The sequence below is a fragment of the Lepus europaeus genome, chromosome 8 (assembly GCF_033115175.1).
Source record: "Lepus europaeus isolate LE1 chromosome 8, mLepTim1.pri, whole genome shotgun sequence".
Lineage (NCBI taxonomy): Eukaryota > Metazoa > Chordata > Mammalia > Lagomorpha > Leporidae > Lepus > Lepus europaeus.
In genome coordinates this window covers 92,203,701-92,227,025 of record NC_084834.1, presented here as the reverse complement: position 1 = coordinate 92,227,025, position 23,325 = coordinate 92,203,701, and the positions used below count along the sequence as shown (strand labels likewise).

At 44.1% G+C, this 23,325-nt stretch overlaps 1 pseudogene; it reads right to left on the bottom strand.

Moving 5' to 3' along the window:
• Positions 1-1,681: 1,681 nt before the first annotated feature.
• LOC133765322 (splicing factor 3A subunit 2-like) overlaps positions 1,682-23,325 on the bottom strand; it is a 35,697-nt pseudogene continuing 14,053 nt past the window's right edge.

Genomic DNA, 23,325 nt, shown 5'->3' with positions numbered 1-23,325 from the left:
GATTGTGGGGACAAAACTGCATATCTGCCCCTCCAGGGGATCCCCGGCCTACCACGCGGCTACATATGTGTGCCCAAACCCCGCGTTTCTGATCCCCATAGCAAAAACCACTCCTGTCCTTGCTCGACCTTTCAAGAATCCATGCACAGCTCTTGCGATTCCTCATACTTCCAATGCACTTCTGGCGGTCAGTCGTACTATGCCACCCAGTTACAAAGTACTCGCAGGTCCTCTAGTCCTGACCATTTGCCACAGGTAGTCCATTCATCCCCCTACCTCTCAGCCCCCTGTGTTGGTACGCCTGGACAGTGGGCGTGCTGGCGCACTACGGCACCCGTGCATATCTCTGATGGCGGAGGCCCACAGGACCAGCTCCGCCACCAACAGCTAACAAAGCGATTAAAACCCTCGTCCCCCCATCCCTACTCACGCCTCACATATGGACAATGCCTCCATCAGGCACACACCTTCCTCGAGTTGTCTTGTTCCCCCTCTCATTCATTGGGCTGTATCACCCATCCCTGACGGGGAGCGAAAACTGGGTATGCGAGACCAAAGGTACTGCAGCAGGAGTCCACCCGGGGGTTCCGGGGGTCCTGGGAGAGCATATGCATATGCATGCAGGTTCAATTCCCAGCCTGCCCCAGCAAAAGGGAATAAAAACTGATCCCTAACGGAGACATCAGGGGTTGTGGCCAGGCCCTTGAAGTTCCGTAACTAACGGATCACAAGCACGCTGGGTATGCACCTCTACTCTCTGCCTAGTAAATATTCTCCCGGCCCTCATGAGCCAGGGCCGTCGGGGATGTGATTTGTGCAAAAACAAAAGGAGGGAGATGTAGGGAACCAGACCGGAGGAACCGTGCCCCTAAGATGGCGCCGACTCCCTGCTTCCGGGTTCTTCCTCATCTCAGGGAGTTCCCGCTCTTGCTCGCTCCTTCCCGCCTTAGATTTCCCGCTCTAGCTCGCTCCTTCCCGCCTTGCCACGAGATTGTCCTATCCCCGCGCTTCTAGCCTATCACCTGATTTGTGACGTGTATTGTGCATATAAACCCTTGCTACGCGGGTGTAAGGGAAGTTCCTGCCCAGAAGAGATCGAAGCTGGATCTCCTGCTTGCCGAGCAATAAAGGAACCCCGTGCAAAGTGTTCGGTCTCTGTCTCTTGCTGGACGAGGACGGCGCCGAGCAGAGATGGAGGACCACAGGTTTAGCTGGGAGAGCAGAAACAGTGCAAGAGGTTTTGAGGGGGGCTTGAAGTTCTTCCTGAACCAGATATCCAGCGAGACCATTGACTTTGTCATCAGTAGGAGTGTTGGGTGGGGACTGGGTCCTGGGACAAGTCTTTGGGCACCAAAGCCACCTACAGCGTCATGTGCTTCCACATCACCCACCGGATAGATTGTCAGCCAGCCTGGGCTGCAGAACCCACCATCGGCAAACACTGCGAGCAGCTCCAGGGGTATTTGTTCATCTTTCAGTGAGTCTCTAAATTTGCTCTTACAGAACAAGACAGCCATGAGAGCTGAACAGAGCTGCTAAAGTGGAATAATGGTGGTCTTTTCCCAATGTACATAATAATGTCATTCAATTACATAATTTTCTCTTTTTATACAAACACCAATAAACATTTAGTGAGCGGGGCTGGGGGAGACTTGGACAGAAGACCAGGCTTGGCAGCTTTTCAGTTGGCTAGTGGAAGGGGAGGAATGTTCCCCAGGCCTTCCAAGGGAAGTGAAGGCCTCAGCATCAGGCACATGGGAGTAGGAGGGTGTACCCCAGGATTTGAATGGTGAACACCAGGGCCTTGAAGGTGGACCCCAGCAGCTGCAGGATGAACTCCAGGATCCTGGTGCCTGGAGGAGGATCCCTGGGGCGGGTGGGTGGACCCAGGAAGCCTGGAGATGAACTGCAGGTTCCGGTGGGTGCACTCCAGGGGCCTGTGGATGAACCCCAGCCACTGGGGAAGGGTGGATCCCCAGAGCAGGGTGTGAGTAGGGGGTGAACCATTGGTGCAGGTGGGGGCAACAGGGGGGCACAGGAGGCCCTGAGGGCACAGGCCCCGTGAGGGAGTTGGTGGGCCAGGGACAGGCCTCCTGGCAGGGGAGGGGCAAACCATTCATCAGTAGAGCTGGTGGAGGCTTAACCTTGGGAGGCCCCACAGGGAGGCTGGGTGGGGCCAGAGGCTTCTCCATCTTAAAGTGGAACTACAGGAAAAACTTGATCTCCCTGTTCCCAGTGAATCCAAAACTTCTCAGCCTTGGCGATCTCTCTGCTCGGCACCTAGAAAGCGATGGTCTCGTAGGGCTTGGCAGCCATCAGCTGGTTCTCCCGCACTGATCCTGGGGCTCAGTCCTCATAGGCCGACATGAAGCCATGGCAGGGCATGAAGCCATGGCAGGGCATGAAGCCCTCGACAATCTCAGGGTAGTCGATCTGGAAGAGGAGGTTCTGCTGGCCCATCTCTGTGTCCCTCTGCATGGTCACTTTGTACCCTGGGGAGCCGATCTTCACAAACTTCTTCACCTGTGCCTTGACCTCAGGCATTGGCTGGGTGGGGACCTCCTTTGCCAAGTTGGTCTGAAGCTTTTGCTCTTGGGTGTGTGTGAGATAGCTGCTCTCCTTGTTGTGAAGTGTGATCCCAGGTGTTTTTTTTTATAAAGTAGAGGTCCTTGTTGGTATTGGTGGTTTCCAGGGCCAGCTGCCTATGAGAAGGCCACCCCCTACTCCTGGTCCTACCCCCCGGGTCAATGCTGGAAGTCCATGGTGAAGACGTTGGGGCTTTACTAGACTGGGAGAAACCCTTGCCATTGTGCCTCTTTTGCCACCTCGACAACTTTGCTATCTCAATTACATAATTTTCCTACTTCTGACTTTCCTCCCATACATCTACCTCAAATATTTTATGACTGCAAATCTATTAAAGTTACATAGAATTTCTCTCTTCCTTACAACATCTGAAGACAGCTAGATTTATACCAAATTCAGGGTGCATATCAGGACCTCATCAGCAATTTGAACAGGAAGCATTTAACACAAAGGAGTATAATATCAATCATAAAAAGGATAAAAGAGAACTGCTGGGGGTATAGAAATAACAAGTACAGAAAGTAGCTTCTTGTGCTAGGACTGCAGAAAAGGGAACAGGAAGGAATGATGATCATAGAAGAAACCTACCCTGCCACTCCCAACCAAGGCGAGATTGGGTCTTGTTGGAGACAGCGTGCTTGCCGAGGAACACACAGCCTGCCAATGGCATAGACACGTGTGAAAGGTATATGCTGCACAGAGTTAAGTGGTTAAAAACTTCCTGGAGGGCCTGGGGATCTGATGCTATTTGTCAAGGGCACTGAGGTGAGTGCCCTAGGGAACTCCAACATGCAGATCCTGTGGCAGCCTTGCAGAAGGAAGCAGCAAACCTGACCCTTAGGAGAGGCCCTTTCATCTTGCTGTAACCTGGAAGTGACCCACCAGTGCCCTTTTATTGGCAATGTGTAATGTTGCACCAGCTGGCACTAGAGAATTGTTTACAGGGTCCAGCTCCAGTATCACAAAATAGGGCAAAGAACAGTATATTGCAGCTGATGGGCAATAAATTGACAAATGGCACAGTTTAGGAAGGTGTTTTAAAATAGAAGGTACAAAATTCACTTAGGGATCTTGAATACCTTGAAGAGAAAAACAGTTTTCCTGTAAAGTAATTGAATTTGACATATAGAAAGCCTTGTCTAGGAGTTGGGTGAGGCAAGTCATGTGTATTAACAAGTGGTAGATAGAAATAGAGACATGCAGACATGTCGAACGGAACTCCAATTTAAAAGTCACAAGGGCAGAGGCTCTGAAATGACAATATTGACTTATAAATTTGGGGCTTCTCACTTGAGCAACTCCGATAGAGTGCTCCAAGGCAAACAGCAAATAATATTTGCACTCCTTATAAAGACAGTAATGGTGATTAATGACTATCATGGCAACACCAGGTAATAGAAGTAGTGAATTCAAAACCCCAGGAAATGATCATGGTAGCTTGTTAGTAATGGTGTTCGGCGACACCGACTGGTTAGGGCTGATGACAGAGGATTGACAGGAAAGCAGTAAAGAAGACTTGGACTTCTGGCTTGATTTTATTTTTTGTGTTTAGTACTATCAGTTTATCCATTGACGAAATTTTAGGTAATAATGGGGCCGGTGCCATGGCTCACTTGGTTAATCTTCTGCCTGCGGCGCCAGCATCCCATATGGGCACCGGGTTCTAGTCCCGGTTGCTCCTCTTCCAGTCCAGCTCTCTGCTGTGGCCCGTGAGTGCAGTGGAGGATGGCCCAAGTGTTTGGGCCCCTGCACCCACATGGGAGACCAGGAGGAAGCACCTGGCTCCTGGCTCCAGATTGGCGTAGTTCCAGCCATAGCAGCCATTTGGGGAGGGAACCAACGGAAGGAAGATCTTTCTCTCTGTCTCTCTCTCTCTCTCTCTCTCTCTCTCTGTCTATAACTCTACCTGTCAAAATAAAAAAAAAAGTAATATTTTAAAATTAAAAATATCAACATTCCACAGCCTTTTACAAAATATACTGTGAGTCTATGTGTTCTACCACTGAAGTCCTTTCCTCAGAGGGGAAAAGTAGGCCATCTGATATCCCCTTTCCCCCAGGTAGGGCTTTGATAAGAACGAGAAAGTCAGCTTAAGTCATAGCACAAAGCCCAGCAATGTGAAAGACATTATTAAACTCATGTCAATGTAAGTTCAAAATATATAAAATTATTAGTGTTCACAATTTATCTGGCTTGATGATGTTAACGATTGAGGTACTTCTGCTGATATCTTACCCTCTACTCTGAGTGATACTTTTTATACCTAGCAAATTTTTGCTTTGTTTTGTCTGAGAGACAGAGAAAGGGAGAGACAAGAAATAAAGATAGAGACAGAGAAAGGGGTTCAGGTGGGCAAGAAACCCCATACTCTGGTTCAATTCACTCCCAAATGCCTGCAAAAGCCAGAACTGGTCCTGGCTGAAGCCAATTCAAGGAACATAAATCAAGTCTTGCATATGGTTGTCAGGAACTCAATCACTTGAGTCACCACCACTGCCTCCTAGGATCTGCATTGGCGAGAAGATAGAGTAAGGAGCCAGAGCTGGGAATCAAATCCAGATATTCTATGGTGCCTGGCCCACCGGACAAATATTCACCCTCAACTACTCAGCTTTTAAGGTTTAACTAAAAATTGACAGTCTGTGTCAACTTAGATTTGCATTAATAGACTTTACTAATTCAAGGGAGTATAATAAGCTAATACAAGTTTACATAATAAAAAAAAATATGTACTTTGGGATAAATATACCACAGAAGATACCCTTAGCTTAGTGTTAGACAAAATATAACTACTGTCACTTTCCCAATATTCAAAGTAATTATTTTAAATTCAGCCTTTATTAAAAATATGAGAAAACTTGGTAGGATTTCAATTCAACCTAACTTAAGTGAAATGTGAGTTTTCTGGTTGATGAATTCATAGGTTGCTGATATTTTTATATATTCTAAATTTGCGGTGCTGATTAAAATTTGTTGTGGAGGTTGAACGTTTAATACATGTTTTATATTACATTAGAAGAAGAATTTTGCAGAAATTGCAGTGTATATTGGCTCTTTTTAAAGTAATTTTTTATAACTTAATGCTTATCATTCTAATTGTTTTGGTTTTTTTTTTTTTTTTTTGCTGTTTCTTTTGTTTATGCTATAAAACAACATGTCTCTATAATTCAGAGGTTCCAGGTTCATGGATATTTTGCATCACAATTTTCTATGTATATGATATTCAAATTTGTGGCATTCTTATCAAATCTTATTCTTTGAGAATTATCCCCTTTGTCTATTGTCAAATCCAGACACAAATAGTGTATTTTTTTTTTCAAAGAAAGCTTTTCTTTAATGAGTACAAATTTCATAAGTACAACTTTAGGAATATAGTGATTCTTCCTACCATACCCATCCTCCCACCCCACTCTCACCCCACCTCCTCCTCCCTCTCCCATTCTCTATTAAGATTCAACATATAGTATTTTGATGTTTCATTTCAGTAACTATCACACATCCTTACCAGTCTCCTTATCCTTAGCCTCACACTGAGGACTACAAAAGTAAGTTAGGTTAAAATTTATTAAAAAAAAATAATGTTTTCAAAAAGTCCATAACATAAAGAGCCCATAATTTCCAATGTGGTAATTTTTTTCTCTGTTTGATATAAAAAGAGAGAGCTCTTACTCACTGGTTCCCTTCCCAAATGCCTGCATTGACTGGGCCTGGGCCAGACCAAAGCCAGGAACCTGAACTCAATCCCAGTCTCCTGTGTGGGTGGCAGGAATCCAAGTTCTTGAGCCATCACCTGCTGACTTCCAGGATCTGCATTAGTAAGAAGCTGTATTGGAAATGTTGCCAAGACCCGAACCCAGATGCTCCAGTATGAGATGCAGGCATCCCACATGGAGTCTTAACACTGAATCAGACACCTGCCACTTAAAAAATTTTCCTTTGAAAGGCAGAGAGAGGGAGACACAGACAGAGAACTCACATTCACTGAGTTACTCCCCAAAAGCTGACTATAGTAGGGGCTGGGCCAAGTCAAAGTGAGGAGCTTGGAACTCAATTCAGAGTCCTTCACACGTGTGGCAGGGAGCCAAGCATTTGAGCCATCTCCAACTGCCTCACACCATGGGCATTTGCAGGGAGCTGGAATTGGAATGTAGCCAGGACTCAAACCTCTGCATGTCTGTATGGTCACAATAACCCCAAGTGGCATCTTAACTGCGACACCAAATGTCTGCCCCAATATTTTTATTTTCAAATCACATACATGCAGACAAAATATATTTTTAAGATGAAATAGAATATTTAGAAAATTTATTAAATACATAAAATATTTTTGCTCTCACTGGTTACCTCAGTTCATTTGGACTGCTACCATGGACTAGGTGATTTATAAATTTATAAATAACAGAAATTTATTTTTCATAATTTTAGAGGCTAGAGGTCCAAGAACAAGGTGTCAGCAGACTCAGTGTCCAGTGAAGACTAGCCATCTTTTTGCCATATCTTCACTTGGAGGAAGGGGCAAGGGAGATCTCTGGGGCCTCTTTTATTTTTTTAAGCTTTTATTTAATGAATACAAATTTCATAGGTACAACTTTAGGAATATAGCAGTTCTTTCCCCAGTACCCGCCCTCCCACCCCCATTCTCGTCCCACCTCCTATTCCCTCTCCCATCCCATTCATTACGATTCATTTTTAATTAATTTTATATACAGATCAACTGTATACTAAGTAAAGATTTCAGGCCGGCACCGTGGCTTAACAGGCTAATCCTCTGCCTTGCGGCGCCGGCACACCGGGTTCTAGTCCCGGTCGGGGCGCCGGATTCTGTCCCGGTTGCCCCTCTTCCAGGCCAGCTCTCTGCTATGGCCCAGGAAGGCAGTGGAGGATGGCCCAAGTGCTTGGGCCCTGCACCCGCATGGGAGACCAGGAGAAGCACCTGGCTCCTGGCTTTGGATCAGCGCGATGCGCAGGCCTGGACGCAGCGGCCATTGGAGGGTGAACCAACAGCAAAAAGGAAGACCTTTCTCTCTGTCTCTCTCTCTCACTATCTACTCTGCCTGTCAAAAAAAAAAAGATTTCAACAATTTGCACACACACACAGAACATATAAAGTACTGTTTGAGAACAAGTTTTGCAGTTAATTCTCATAGTGAAACTCACGAAGGACAGAGGTCCTACATGGGGAGTTAGTGCACAGTGGCTCCTGTTGTTGATTTAACAATTGACACTCTCATATTTGACATCAGTGATCACCCAAGGCTCTTCCCATGAGCTGCCAAGGCTATGGAAGCCTTTTGAGTATTTGGACAGGGCCATAGCAAAGTGGAAATTCTCTCCTCCCTTCAGAGAAAAGTACCTCCTTCTTTAATGGCTGGGGCCTCTTTTATAATGACACAAATCGTATTCATGAGGCCTCCACCCTCATTATCACCCCCTCTATTATCATCACACTGGGGATTAAATTTCCATATGATTTGAGGGACATTTAGTCTACAACATTACTAATAACATTTTTGATGGAATTAGCATTTTTAGAATGATCAGTGTGAATATTTACTACTCCTAAAATCATTAGTATTTTGTAAAATAGTAATTTGAAAGTTTAACTTCACTTTATTTAAATATTTAATTTAATAGTTTTTATCTGAAAAATATATCACCCCTAACATTAACTGCTTATTAAAAGAAGTTCAATTCAGTGTACTAATTAGGCAAAGAAAGATTTTTACAGAAATTTGATATGTTAATTTTGCTCTTTCATGATTTTGATCAAAAAGTATTGCAAATTCATCAAAAATTAGTATTTACATTTTTAGTAAATTGATTCAAAATAATTAAAACTCCTCATATGGAAGTCTTTTAAATAAGTTTTAAAAGTCTGTTTTCAAAGTGTAATGTAGTGTAGATAGAGTTTTACTAGGTGATACACATTCCAGTTTAGTTTCCCAGAAAGCAGAGTTTGGGAGCGAGATATTTCCCCAGGGACCAAATCCTGTAAAGAGAAGGGAGAGGAAGTAGCATGGGGCAAAGGAAGAAACTGCACTGTTATGGAGGCCCAACAATGCTTACACTACACCATCAGCAGGCAAGTCTGAAGCAAGTGGGTTTCTCATTCTGAGCCTTTATACAACCTGGAACCCATCAGTCACCTTGTTTCCTAGGAAGGAGATGGCCTCAAGATGGCTCTGCAGCAGAGACTGACCTGGAAGGAGGTGACAGCAGGGCACAGTCTGCTGACCTTGGTCCCTGTAAGTGGGCAGAAAGTCCTTTCCTGATCTGTGCTGTTTGACTCAGTATCTGTCACATCCTTACATCACATAAAGAAACATTGCCAAGCATCTATTTTTAAAACATGTTCTCTTTGTAATGCAAGTTTCTTCAAAAGATACTATTTTCTCTCTTTTTCAATGTCACATCTACCTGGAAGGAACAGATTAAGTGTAGTTTTTAAATTATCATTTCAGAGAGTGAGTGTGGTGGCAGTGAGTGGGTGGCACAGCAGGTTAGGTCACTCCTTGCAACCACCACGCCCCATATCAGCATGTCATTTCAAGTCCTAGCTACTCCACTTGCAATCCAACTCCAAAATAATGCACCTGGGAAGTAGTGGCTGATGGCTCCAGTAGTTAAGCCCCTGACACCCATGTGGGAGATCCAGATGGGGTACCTGGCTCCTGGCTTTGGGCTGGCTTAGGTTTGGCTGTTGTGGATTTGGGGAGTAAATCCCTCTCCCTCTCTCTCTCTCTCTCCCCCTTCCATAGAAATGTTAGGTAGGAAGTCAGTTATGAACTTATGTGTGTGTAACTGGCCTAAAGAGAAGACATCTATGTCCAGCATATGCATCTGCATCTCAAAGTCACCCTGATAAGGTTTCAGGGGCAGCCTGGCCCTCGCATCCTGCCCTGCCCCCTTCTGCCTTCCACAATCTCCCAGGTGCAGCCTAGTATCTGCATCTCAAACACCCTGCTCCCTTCCTCCGGTCTGATAACATTTGCATCCATAAAGTCCTTTGTTTCAGACCTTCAAGAGAAGTTTTTCTATTTACATCCAAAAAGCCCTTTGTTCCAAGAGGAGCAGAGGTGGGGAAGCAAGACCCATCTCCTTAAAAACCCCCAGCCTCAACTGGACTGTGCACTCAGCTCTCTGCATCTTTGCTGAGCCGCCCGCCTGGCCTGGCCGGGTGTACTCTCCACTCACCCATGCAGCCCCGCTCTCCCCCAGTCTGAGCGACTGGGCACTCTCTCTCAGGTCCTGTCTGGAGAGGTGCCCATCCGTCCTTACAGATGTTCCTTCCTAATAAACCTTGCTATTTTACCTCCCACTACTCTCTGTCTTACGCCTGAATTCTTTCTTGCGCGAAGACAAGAACCCTGGAATTTCTCTGGTAACAGAAATAGATCATTTAAAAAATAATAATTATTATTTGATTGATAGCAGGCAGCAAAACAGCTTAATAATTATACCTGCCATATCAGAAATGTCATATTTATCATTTTTTTAATTTTTTTTTTATTTTTGACAGGCAGAGTGGACAGTGAGAAAGAGAGAGACAGAGAGAAAGGTCTTCCTTTGCCATTGGTTCACCCTCCAATGGCCGCTGTGGCCAGCGCACCATGCTGATTCGAAGGCAGAAGCCAGGTGCTTATCCTGGTCTCCCATGCAGGTGCAAGGCCCAAGCACTTGGGCCATCCTCCACTGCACTCCCGGGCCATAGCAGAGAGCTGGCCTGGAAGAGGGGCAACCGGGACAGAATCTGGCTCCCTGACTGGGACTAGAACCCGGTGTGCCGGCGCCGCTAGGTGGAGGATTAGCCTGTTGAGCCGTGGCGCCGGCCCTTTATCATTTATTTTTAAGGAAGAATGTGGGATGTAAGTTTGGCACAGGAGTTAAGACATTGCTTAAGGTGCCCACATCTCATTTCAAAGTGCCTGGGATCAAGTCCTGGTTTGGCTTCCAATTCCAGCTTCCCGCTAATGCACATTCTGGGATGTAGCAGGTGATGACTCAAGTAGTTGGGTCCCTGCCACCCACATGGAAAAGTGGTACTAGTGTCCAGGCTCTGGGCTTTACCCTGACGTGGCCTTGGCCTTTCGTAGTTTACACAGAAGTGGTGTTCAATAGATGTCATTATTGAAAGAGAATCTAGCAAATACCACAAGCTTAATCTTTGGAACAAGATTGAGCACATAGAGCATGTCCTCATGTACTGTGAACGTTGTTCTGAGTAACACTTTTCACATCCCTAGAAATGTTTATTATGCATCTTCCAACATTTTTGTCTATAAGAGAAACACCTGTTGGCTTGCAATTATACTGGGTATATTATTTCAGCCATTTTTATTCTAGCAGGGTAAGGAACTTCTTGTTGCCTTTTGTAATTAAATAAAATGAAGCTCTTGATATTTTCAGTAAAATTTTGTGAAGTACTGAATTAAATATGACTTTTAAGACTGCTAAGATAGTTATAAAGTTTGTCTTTATGTTCTGGATACTTAATGTAAAATGGCTTGCACCCGCACCATGGCACCATGCACCTGCGTGGGAGACCCAGAAGAAGCTCCTGGCTCTTGGCTTTGGATCAGCTCAGTTCTGGCCATTGTGGCTATTTGGGGCATGAACCAGTAGATGGAAGATGTTTCTCTCTGTCTCTTCCTCTCTGTGTTTATAACTCTCCCTCTCAAATAAATAAATAAATACTTGCTCATCAGTAACCAATATTTCAAGACAAAATATATGCTTCATGTAATAGTTCCATGAATAATGATACTTGATATAAATCTATATTTTAAATAGTCTTCTTGATATTTAAAAAACTTGCTGGCCAATTGCTCTTTACATAATCATTACATCTTGCAAAATTACTGATGGAAAAGCTCACATTTTTTGGGGTAGGAATTTGGCCTATCACTTAAAGACACTCATATCTGATTTGAGAGTACCTGGGTTTCATATCTGCTTCTGACTCTGGACTCCAGTTTCAGGGGTCAGGCTCGATCTCATGGGAGTTAACTGGGTTCCATAACACATTAATTCTTCCCCTGGGCAGCACCTCCAATGACCTACTTCCCTTCCACTAAGCAGCATCTCTTAAAGGTTTCACCACCTCCCAACACTGCCACACTGGGCTCAAGCTCCTAGCACGGATCTTTGGAAGATACACTCAAAGCATATCATCCACAAATGAGCAAATTTAACATAGATCATCCCAAAGCTTAATTTTTATTTTGTTGCTCTTCTTGCCATATCTCTTTTAGAGAATTCTTCCATTTTCTAAAAATCTGTTGTCATTTATGTATATATCACTAGCAACCATTTATTTTTGATCCAGATTTCTCCTCAGAATTTTCATCCCTCATCTTAAACTATGTGAAGGGTATTTAAATTTATATATTTCCAAACATCCTTAAAGTTTTCATAATCTGTTCCCAATCCCTCCCCATTTACCTGCCACCAAGTTCCCCTGCCATTGGCAATGAAAGTAACACCGCTGTTCTAGCCCTGACTTTTAACCAGAAAGTCACCTTTGACATGACCTCCTTGATCTCTAAACCTAAACATAACAAAAAGCCCAGTGATCCTTCCTTAAAAACATTTCTTCCATCATCCGTACTTTTCTATTCTGACGCTACTGCTGCATGGCAGGCCTTACTTTTCTTTATATTTAATCTCTCCATTCACCTTCCTTTCCCTAGTCCTCCATAATTCAGTTCTTCTTGCATTCTCCAGACAGATGAATCTTCCTAAAGCATTATTTCCCCCATTCAATCTTGTGTTACAAAATAGTTGAGTTTCCTATGATCAATAGAATGAATACCCAAGCTCCTAAATCTGGTATTCAATCTGGCATTGAAATTTGACCACATATTTTTCCCAATACATGTTACAACTTTCAACCAAACTGGGGAAATATTTATTCTAAATATGCTTTGCTCTTTCCTGCTCCTCCCTGTTTGGTCACATCACAGACCAGTGTAAACACCTTCTCTCTTTCTTTGCTGACAGCTCTTCCTTCCAAAACCACCCAGGTATTCATTAATCAAACATATGTTGAGCATCACCATGCCACTGACTCTCTAAAAACAGAGATGAATAAGCCATGATCATTGCTTTGATAATTTAGTGAACTAAACATACACACACCACCACCACCACCGACAACAACAGCAACAACTAATGTGATAAACCTATAGTGGACAATTAATGAAAAGAAAAAATGCCCAATCAAATCAGCTACTCAGTCTAATTTAATTCCATGAAATTCCTTCAAAACATATGGAAAAGTGGAATTAAAAGATGAGTTTACTTTTTTTTTAAAATTTTTTTTTAATTAATTTATTTTTTTGACAGGCAGAGTGGACAGTGAGAGAGAGACAGAGAGAAAGGTCCTCCTTTTGCCGTTGGTTCACCCTCCAATGGCCGCCGTGGCAGGCGCGCTGCAGCCGGCGCACCGCGCTGTTCCGAAGCCAGGAGCCAGGTGCTTCTCCTGGTCTCCCATGGGGTGCAGGGCCCAAGGACCTGGGCCATCCTCCACTGCACTCCCGGGCCATAGCAGAGAGCTGGCCTGGAAGAGGGGCAACCGGGACAGGGTCGGTGCCCCGACCGGGACTAGAACCCGGTGTGCCGGCGCCGCAAGGCAGAGGATTAGCCTAGTGAGCCACGGCGCCGGCTATGAGTTTACTTTTGTGCAAAAATGTTTTTAAATCAATGCATTATTTTTTCATAATATACATTTCCATGGACTTTCTGAAGATACCTGATATTGCTAAAATTTGAGAGTGGTGTCAGATTTTTGAATGGTGAAGTCCACTTTACCCACTGTGGAGCCATGGCAAAGATGGAGAATATAATTTATTAAGAACTGAGTGAATACAAACTTCCATATCTTAAAAAAAGTGAATTATAGCGAGTGCAAATTCCAGATCTTATGTACCTAGCATTTTTAGAGCCCTCTTTTATCTGTTTGTGGAAAAGCCAGTGGGATACTTTGAAGTGTGGCTATACCATGACTGTTGATGTTTATGCTGGAATTGACCCCCTATACCCTGATGGCTCCCTGCATTAACTATACTTTAATATATTTGCAACCACTGTTAGGAGTTGGGGTCAGGTTAAATGGATGTATTATTGATCCAATGGACATCTTTCATTCTCTCTTTGATCAAAGTAGTAATTTCAAAAACAACTTTGAAAACTGATGGTAGATATGATAATGGATGCTAAAATCCCAAGCAGTGTTTGTAATTTAGTTGGTGGTGATCTATCCATTGCTTCATTTGCATCCTTCTGGAAACAATCTAATAAGATAAAGTGTTTATTTTCTCAATTTGTCATGCAAGAGTTTATCTGCTCCCTATGCATGCTTGCGGGAAGGCACAGTTCTCATTATTTTTTAAGTAGAGTCAGTAACTCTTTTGTATTATTCAGAATCAACCAATCAATCAATAACTGCAATCTATCTGGAAGAATAATAAAGAAGAAAATTGGGGATTCAGAAAGATAAGAATAGTGAAGTCAGTGCAGAGTAGGAGTGCATATTACTGCAGTGACATGTTGGAAGGAATAAAGAAAGCTGAGGCAAAATGGGGACACCTTTGAAAAGCAAGTGTGGAGGTAGACATTGGGCACAGCAGTTAAGATGCCACACCCAGGGTCAGAGTAACAGTTCAGTTCCTGGCTCCAGCTCCTAACTCCAGCTTTCCCACCAGTGCAGACACAGAGTCAGCAGTGATAGCTCAAGAAGTTGGGTCCCTGCCACCTGCATGGGAGGGACCTAATTGACTTCCTGGCTATTGGTTTTGGCCTGTCCCAGTCCTGGCTGTTGTCTCTCCTGTCTCTCTGTCTCTTTACTTGTTGAATACATTGAAAAAGCAGCAGCAACAACAATAGCAACAAAGCAAGCATAGTTCAGATCTGGGAGCTAGATAGCAATATCTCTGTGAGGGAGTAATGCAAGAGGACCAGAGACTTGGCACCTGGCATTGTGGCTCAGCAGGTTATGCTGCTGCCTGTACCACCAGCATCCCATACGGGCACCAGTTCAATTACTGGCTGCTGCACTTCTTATCCAGCTTCCTGCTAATACACTTGGGAAAGCAGCAGATGATGGCCCAAGTGCTTGGGCCCCTGCCATCCTCATGAAAGACCTAGATAGAGTTCCAGGCTCCTGGCTTTGACTTGGTCTAGCCCTGACTGTTGCCACCATTTAGGAAATAAACCAGCAAATGGAATATCCCTGTCTGTCTCTCCCTCTCTCTTTCAGTAACTCTGCCTTTCAGATAAATAAATAAATCTTAGAATACAAAGCAACTAAACAAAAAGGACCAAAGACCTGCTAGGCATCAGAGGTAGAGGGCAGAAAAACCCCCATAACCAGCTTTAGGGAATAGGAGTGGTGAGAGGTGACGAGGGGCCACACATTCTGTAAATAGGTAGGGAGTTATCTTTTGTCATTAGAGAAATAAGGTTATTTTGTGTTCCCATCTGACCCAGCTAATGCTTCCATCTCTGGAGCTGTTGTAGGGTGCACCCCCTGACCGTTGAATATACACAAAACTGCAAATATTTAGTTTTTGAGCCCTAAGGAATCCACAGTTCAATTAGACAAACTATTCATGTTTACACGAGGAAACAAACGGCTCACAGAATTTCTCCTCGGGTTTCAGCTGATTTTGTGAAAGTCTCAGTGTACATAAATTTACTCCTACATCATTTTTGGCAACAATTTACCTGGCATGCATACTGATGGAGTATGTCTTAGTGAAGATACTAAAATATAATCTAGAAGTGGAGATGGAAAGTAGAGGTAGAACAGAGGTGTCGATTTGTTTTGCTGCCAAGTCTTGGGAGAGAGAAAGTGAATGGGGGCTTTACCAGCACCACGGTGGGAAATATGTGATGGAGGTAGACATGGACCTTCTCCTCAGTAAATCTCATTATTCACACAAAACAAGGTGTGCCTCACGTATACAGAGACTCCAAGTTGTTTTGCCAGGTGAATGTATAAAAGGGTACACAACCTATCTTTCAAATTACTGTTACCTCAGGAGTACAATTTTTAACTCACAGTGTCTCTAAACCATAACAATTCACTCTTATTGCAGAGAGTTTGCGCACCGCCTAGTAAATGTGTATATTCAGCTTTCCTTCCTTCATAACTTTACCTATTGTATTACCTGCTTGAAATGTCCCCACTCCACACACATCCAACTCGTCCTGTAAGACTGAACACCCACTGCTACTGTTTGTCAACCTCCCCCTACCACTCCAGAGCATAATGATCTTTCTGTGAGCACCTAGTGCATGCCTGTATAATTCATTTGAAAAAGCAATGTAGTATCTTTAGATATTTCTGATACATGTCATGCATTATTTACATTTTCATGTTGTTCAACTTTTCTGTCTCTCCAACAAGATTTTCAGATCCTTAAAGGTCCATCTAATTATTTTTATGTGTGACTTCACAATAATGGCTTGCTCATTACTTATCTATGTAATGCAAAATTAAACAAAAATACAAATAATGTATTTCATCCCTAGAACACAATCTGATGATGGTTTATTCTTTAAATAAACTGTTAGGTTAGATGACAATATTTTAGTTGTTTGGGGTTTTTTTCTTTTTCTTTTTTTGCATGTTGTTCTGTATTCATGGTTTTAGCTTCTGGTTATGGTAGACTGGTAATAATGAAACTTTCCAATGTTTTATTTTTGTTTTCCAGAACAACTTAGTGTTAATGATTGCTATTAGCTCATGAGTTTAGCAAGCTCTTTTAAAACTTCAGTTCCCATCACAGTAGAAGTTGAGAAGCAAAAGCATTAAGTTCTTGGTTTTAGAGTTCAGAAGACAAGTCTAGGTTTAGCACAAGAACTATTTTGATGGAGTGTATGAATAAACATATTGAGTTTCACTGCCACCACATGCCTGACTCCACACTTTTAAAAAGTATCCTAACTTGCTTCCTGTCTTCTCTGAAGTATATTCAGAATTCCTTCCTTCATAATTTCACCTGTTGTATTACCTTCCTGAAAGGTCTCCATTCCATACGTGCACAACTCATCTTCTAAGATTGAGCTCAAATTACTGCTCTTTGTCAAGTTCAAATTTTACCAATCTACCAAAACCATAAGTACAGACAACATGGCAAAAAAGTTAAATAAAATACTAACTTCTGTTCTAACAGATTAATTTTTTAAATGAAGAGCAAGTAAGTGTAGTGGATGCTGGTAGAGCCTCTGAGAAGTGGCTAAATACTCTCCTGGCCTCCACCCCAACCCTCTGGTGCTGATATTCCCCAAGGAAATACTGGGGATTTGAGACTACCGGTGATCTGTGCTTGTTTTCAAGCCTAGTGGGTCCTGGAAGACACTGAGCCCAGAGAGTTCCTCAAGCCTCCACAATATGGGGTAACTGAGTAGCAGCCCTGCCCAATAACAGGAGGGCTGGAGTCAGTCAACCTCACAGAGAACCAGGTTGTGTCATAAGGAGTCATGATGTAGCAACCAAACACGCTCGCTCTCTCTCTCTCTCTCTCTCTCTCTTTCAAGTTTTTACTTTTAGGATAACATTATAACTTGAAATTAGTGGCAAAACATTTGGTTTTATGAAACAGGGGCTGGCATTGTGGTGTGGTGAGTTTTGTCACCACCGCCTTCAGTGCCAGCATCCCACATGGACACTGGTTCGAGTGCTGGCTGATCCACTTCTGATTCAGCTACCTGCTAATGTGCCTGGGAAAGCAGCAGCAGGTGACTGATGCAGCAAGTTTGAGGTGGATTCATAGACAGTTATGCTGGAGAAGCATGGATATCCTCAGGAGATTATCCTGATACTAATGCTCCTGGGGCACACATTGCAAAGGAGGTGGTGGTACCACAATGTGCTGCCTTGGGAAGATATGGCTCATGTGGTGCTTATCTTGTGGCATTATAACACAGAGTTTTTGATTGGCGGTGGGGCAGTAGGAGCGTGAACATTTTCCAGTGAAGCACAAGTAACAGGTTTTCCAGTTCTCATATGGCAATGGTTGATATGAACCTGTGAGTTTCTCTCCAACAAGTATGTTCTCTTGCACGCTTGAATGATGTCACATGTGAAGAGAGAACCTCATGTGCACTGCTCAGTTCACTGTACTGCACCACTACAGTCTGGACACATCTTATCTCCCCCCTTTTTTTCATGTAAAATAGCACAGACACTTAATATGATCACTTTAATACTCAAGATGACATTTTTATCATGCAGCTTAATGGGATTTAGGGTCCCATGACAAGTTTTTAAACTGTACCCTTTATTAAGTGTTGAAATGAATATATACATAGGACTAAGTGTTAAAGTGACCGTATAAATAGGATCAAGTGTCAGGTAATTATAATAGACAGAATTAAAAAGGAGAGAATGTTTTAACATGGGAAGCAGTCCACCCAGCAAACTCATAAAATGATCACTGTTTTGGCCGACGCCGTGGCTCAATAGATTAAGCCTCCACCTGCGGTGCTGGCACACCGGGTTCTAGTCTCGGTCGGGGTGCCGGATTCTGTCCTGGTTACTCCTCTTCCAGTCCAGCTCTCTGCTGTGGCCCGGGAAGGCAGTGGAGGATGGCCCAAGTCTTTGGGCCCTGCACCCGCGTGGGAGACCAGGAGAAGCACCTGGCTCCTGGCTTCAGATCAGCGTGGTACACTGGCCACAGCAGCCATTGAGGGGTGAACCAATGGAAAAGGAAGACCTTTCTCTCTGTCTCTCTTTCTCACTGTCCACTCTGCCTGTCAAAAAAATAAAAAAATAAAAAATAAAAAAAATGACAATTGTTTTAAGTAACACTCTGACCTCAGAATCAGTCTTTAAGGCTTCCTGGTCTGACTAAAAAGCTAGTGAGAGCATTTCAGGCATGGAAAGCCAAGACACTGTGGCAAAAAATATTCTACATGAAGGATCTCTGTGAGTGAAATCCCAAAGGAAAGAAGTGGCCATCAAAGAAGGATGTACTTTTCTCTAAAGGGAGGAAAGAACTTCTACTTTGCTTATGGCCTTGTGAAAATACTGACAGAGTTTGTGGATTCAAAAGGCTTTCATAGCTTAGGCAGTTCATGTCAATAGCCTCAAAATAGTCACTGACATCATATATAAGAATGTTAATTGTTAAATAAACGACAGTGCACTAACTCCCCATGCAGGACCTCTGTCCTCAATGAGTTGTATTATGAGAGTTGACTGTGAAACTTGTTCTCAGTTTGTGTGTATGTGTGTGCAAGTTGTTGAAATCTTTACTTAATATAGAGTTGGTCTTCTGTGTACAAAGTTAATTAAAAATGAATCTTAATGGATGATGGTACTGGGAAGGGGAGAGGGAGGAGGAGTAGGGGTGGGAGTATGGGTGGGAGGGCAGGTATGGTTGGAAGAATGACTATATTCCTAAAGTTGTACATATGAAATTTGTATTAAAAATAGCATAGACATAGTGAAAAGCATGCTTGTGTGGATTCATGCATCTATAGATTTTAATAGGCAGTCCACATTTGTCACAGAAGTGAACTGGTATATCATTCTTTTCACTTAAGATGTTTATTGGAAATGTCCCAAAAATGGCATCCAGGAAGTCTTCATTGATTTCCACCAGTTCAGCACCTTTACAGTCATATCATCCATCGCTGTATTCGAACTCTGCTTCATCCCCAGGTGGTGCCTTCATGGCCATTCTGTCTTAAGCCCTCTAAGGTCCAGGTACAGGGTTGGCTTTGTTGGCTTGTTTGGAGATGAAAGAATTCGTCTGCGATCGTTAAGCCCATCCAGCTACCTGGAGCTGGTAATGCCTTGTGACTCATTCTTTGGAGAAAGGGGTGGGGACATCTTGGTTTTAAGATCTCCTTTTATGGGGACACTGTGGCATAGTGGGCTAAGTCTCCACCTATGGTGCTGGCATCCCATATGGGTGCCGATCCTGGTCTCAGCTGCTCCTCTTCCTATTCAGATCTCTGCTATGGCCTGGGAGGGCAGTGGAAGATGGCCCAAGTGGTTGGGCCCCTGCACCCACATGGGAGACTGGAGGAAGACTCCTGGAGACTCCTGGCTCCTGGCTTCAGATTAGCTCAGCTCCAGCTGTTGCAGCCATTTGGGGAGTGAACTAGTGGATGGAAGACTTGTCTCTCTGTCTTGCCCTCTCTCTGTCTGTAACTCTGCCTCTCAAGTAAATTCATAAAATCTTAACAATGATTTAAAAAAAAAAAAAAGATCTCCTTTGAAATGCCACTAAAGGATGATTAGTAAGAATCATAGCTCTGGCCGGCGCCATGCCTTAACAGGCTAATCCTCTGCCTTGCAGCGCCGGCACACTGGGTTCTAGTCCCGGTTGGGGCGCTGGATTCTATCCCGGTTGCCCCTCTTCCAGGCCAGCTCTCTGCTATGGCCCGGGAAGGCAGTGGAGGATGGCCCAAGTCCTTGGGCCCTGCACCCACATGGGAGACCAGGAGAAGCATCTGGCTCCTGGCTTCGGATCTGCGAGATGCACCGGCCGCAGTGGCCATTGGAGGGTGAACCAACGGCAAAAAGGAAGATCTTTCTCTCTGTCTCTCTCTCTCACTATCCACTCTCCCTGTCAAAAAAAAAAGAATCATAGCTCAAGCATAAGGCATTCTTAGGGCACAGGTGTCAAAGAGGCTCCAATTATGTCTGGAAAACTATATCTGACTCCCTTTGCTAACCTCTTATCTGTGAAGGTTGGGAGAGATGAAACAGACAGGTAGTGACCATGGTAGCACCTGTCTAAAGCTACCAGAGACAGCGGGAAGTCATGAGGCATCTCCAGCTCCAGGACTGGTACCACCCACCAGTGCCCCATAACATGGGGCCAAGCAACAGGAGTCTGCACTCTCCCCTTCCTATGGAACCTGAGCCATGCACTGTCCAGGCTGGGAGCTCAGCAGAAGCGGAGAAGGGGCTGCTCCTGCCCTGGGAGTATAAGCACCACCCAGGAGGGTAGACCAGGAAGCAGCAGGCCCCCACGGGGGCATGAAACTGAGACACCCACTGCCTCTGTCTCTTTCTCAGTGTGTTCCATCAGCCAAATGCTTTTCTTCCTGGTAATACGCACTCTGTGAAGTCTGATTAGAATGCAGCGAACCGTATGATATTTTTTAAAGATTTATTTATTTATTTGAAAGTCAGAGTTACACAGAGAGAGGAGAGGCAGAGAGAGAGAGAGAGAAGTCTTCCATCCACTGGTTCACTCCCCAATTGGCTGCAACGGCCGGAGCTGAGCCAATCTGAAGCCAGGAGCTTCTTCCAGGTCTCCCATGTGGGTGCAGGGGCCCAAGGACTTGGGCCATCTTCTATTGCTTTCCCAGGCCATAGCAGAGAGCTGGATCAGAAGTGGAGCAGCTGGGACATGAACCAGTGCCCATATGGGATGCTGGCGCTTCTGGCCAGGGCATTAACCCACTTCACCACAGTGCCGGTCCTGCGAATCGTATGATTAAAAGCCACATAAAGCAACGCAGGTCCCAGCATATGACATTGTGGGATGGGGACCCTTGGGATTGTATACCCAAGCAGATGCCAAACAGCCCAGGAAGGAGAAAACCAGAGAGCTCATGCCACCAGGACCTGAGTACACTCATGGTTAATAAAGTCCTAGGATGGCAAACACTATCTCAAAGAGAGGAAGAAAATAGCAAAGGGAATTACATCTACTTCTGTTATAGTGGGGACCCTGAGATAATGTAGGGTTTTTTTTCTTTTTTTTTAAAGACTTATTTATTTATTTTTAAAGGTAGAGTTACAGAGCGAGAGGGATAGACACAAAGAGATCTTCACTCCCCAAATGGCCACAATGGCTGGACCAGACCAAAGTCAGGAATCAGGAGCTTCTTCTGGGTCTCCCATGTAGGCATCCCAAGCCTTTGAACCATATTCAGCTGCTTTTCCCAGTCCGTTAACAGGGAGCTGGATCAGAAGTGGAGCAGCTGGGTCTCAAACCAATGCCCATATGGGATGCAGATGCTGCAGACCGGGGCTTAACCCACAACCCCAGCCCCCAATTACTTTCAATATGGGTAGTATATTGAATCATAAAGTATTGAATCAAAAGTAAAGTGATATTTTCATTATCACTAATAATGTATACCAACATTGTTGATAATGTGGCTGAAAAATTTTATACATGACACAATATATAGAAATTTTCTGTGACTTGAAGGTTTCGTAAGAGTGGTTATAAAGCTTTCTGAGTCTGAGGGTTTTTAGGCAGGCAAGATGCTTCTTGTTTTTAAAAGATCTCTCCATTTTCCCCCATGACTATTTATATAATTGGTTTCCAAATTCTTTTTTTTAATATTTATTTATTTATTTAAAAGATAGCATTACAGAGAAAGGGATAGATTGATATACATAGAGAGAGATAGATCTTCCATCCACTGGTTCATTCCCCAAATGATTATAACTGCCAGAACTGGGCTGGGCTAAAGCTAGGGTCCTGGAACTCCATCCTGGACTCCCACATGAGTGGCAGAGGCCCAAGTTGTGAGGTTGTCTTCCACTACTTTCCCAAGAGCATCAGCGGGGAGATGGATCAAAAGCAGAGCAGACAGGATTCCAGCTGGGGTTCATATGGAGTGATGGTGTCTCAGGTGGTGATTTAAACCATTGTGCCACAATGCTGGCCTCTCAAATTCTTTTTTAAAAATATTTATTTATTTATTTATTTGTAAGGCAGAAATACAGGGAGAGAAGGAGAGAGAATCTTCCATCTGCTGGTTTGCTCCCCCAAATGGCCACAACAGCCAAGACTGGGCCATGCTGAAGCCAGGAGCCAGGAACTTATTTCACGTCTCCCATATGGGTACAGGGGCCATCCTCTGCTGCTTTCCCAGGTGCATTAGCAGTAACTGGATCAGAAGTGAAGCAGCCAGGACTCAAACCAGCACCCATATGGGACATTGGTGCCACAGGCGTCAGCTCTACCTGCACCAAAATGCCGCCTCCCACACCCACCCCCCTACCATTAAATTCTTTCTGCATCTATTTTGGGCTTTCACATTTTCTTAGAAGTTAGAACTATCCATTGCCTTAAGACTTGAAAACTTAATACCATCAAGTCACCACTGGTACCTTCATCATGCTTCATTTGGCATTTCCACTGTCTCAGTGGTAGAACCACTGATTTCTTTTTTTTTTTTTTTTAAGATTTATTTAAGAGAGAGAAGCAGAGGCAGAAAGAGAGAGAGGAAGAGAGAGAGGGAGAGAAAGAGGGAGAGGGAGAGGGAGAGAAAAAGGGAGAGGGAGAGGGAGAGAAAAAGGGAGAGGGAGAGGGAGAGGGAGAGGGAGAAAGGTCTTTCATCCACTGGCTCACTCCCCAGATGGCCAAAAAGGCCAGAGCTACGCCGATCCTAAGCCAGGAGCCAGGAGCTTCCTCCAGGTCTCCCACGTGGCTGAAAGGATCCAAGGACTTGGGCCGTTCTCCACTGCTTTCCAGGGCCATAGCAGAGAGCTGGATCGGAAGTGGAGCAGCTGGGTCTTGAACTGGCACCCATATGGGATGCCACTGCAGTTGGTGGCTTTACCTGCTATGCCAAAGCACCAGCCCCAAAAACCTCTAATTTCTAATGACATATATGTGTTGTTTGCTCCTTTATCCCCACATTATCATTGACAGAAATTATTTATTTTCATTGGCTTTTGAAAAAAAGAAAGAAATGTCGAGTGCAACATCTTGCAGTGCAAGTTCTAGATCCAGAGATTGACCATACTTGAAT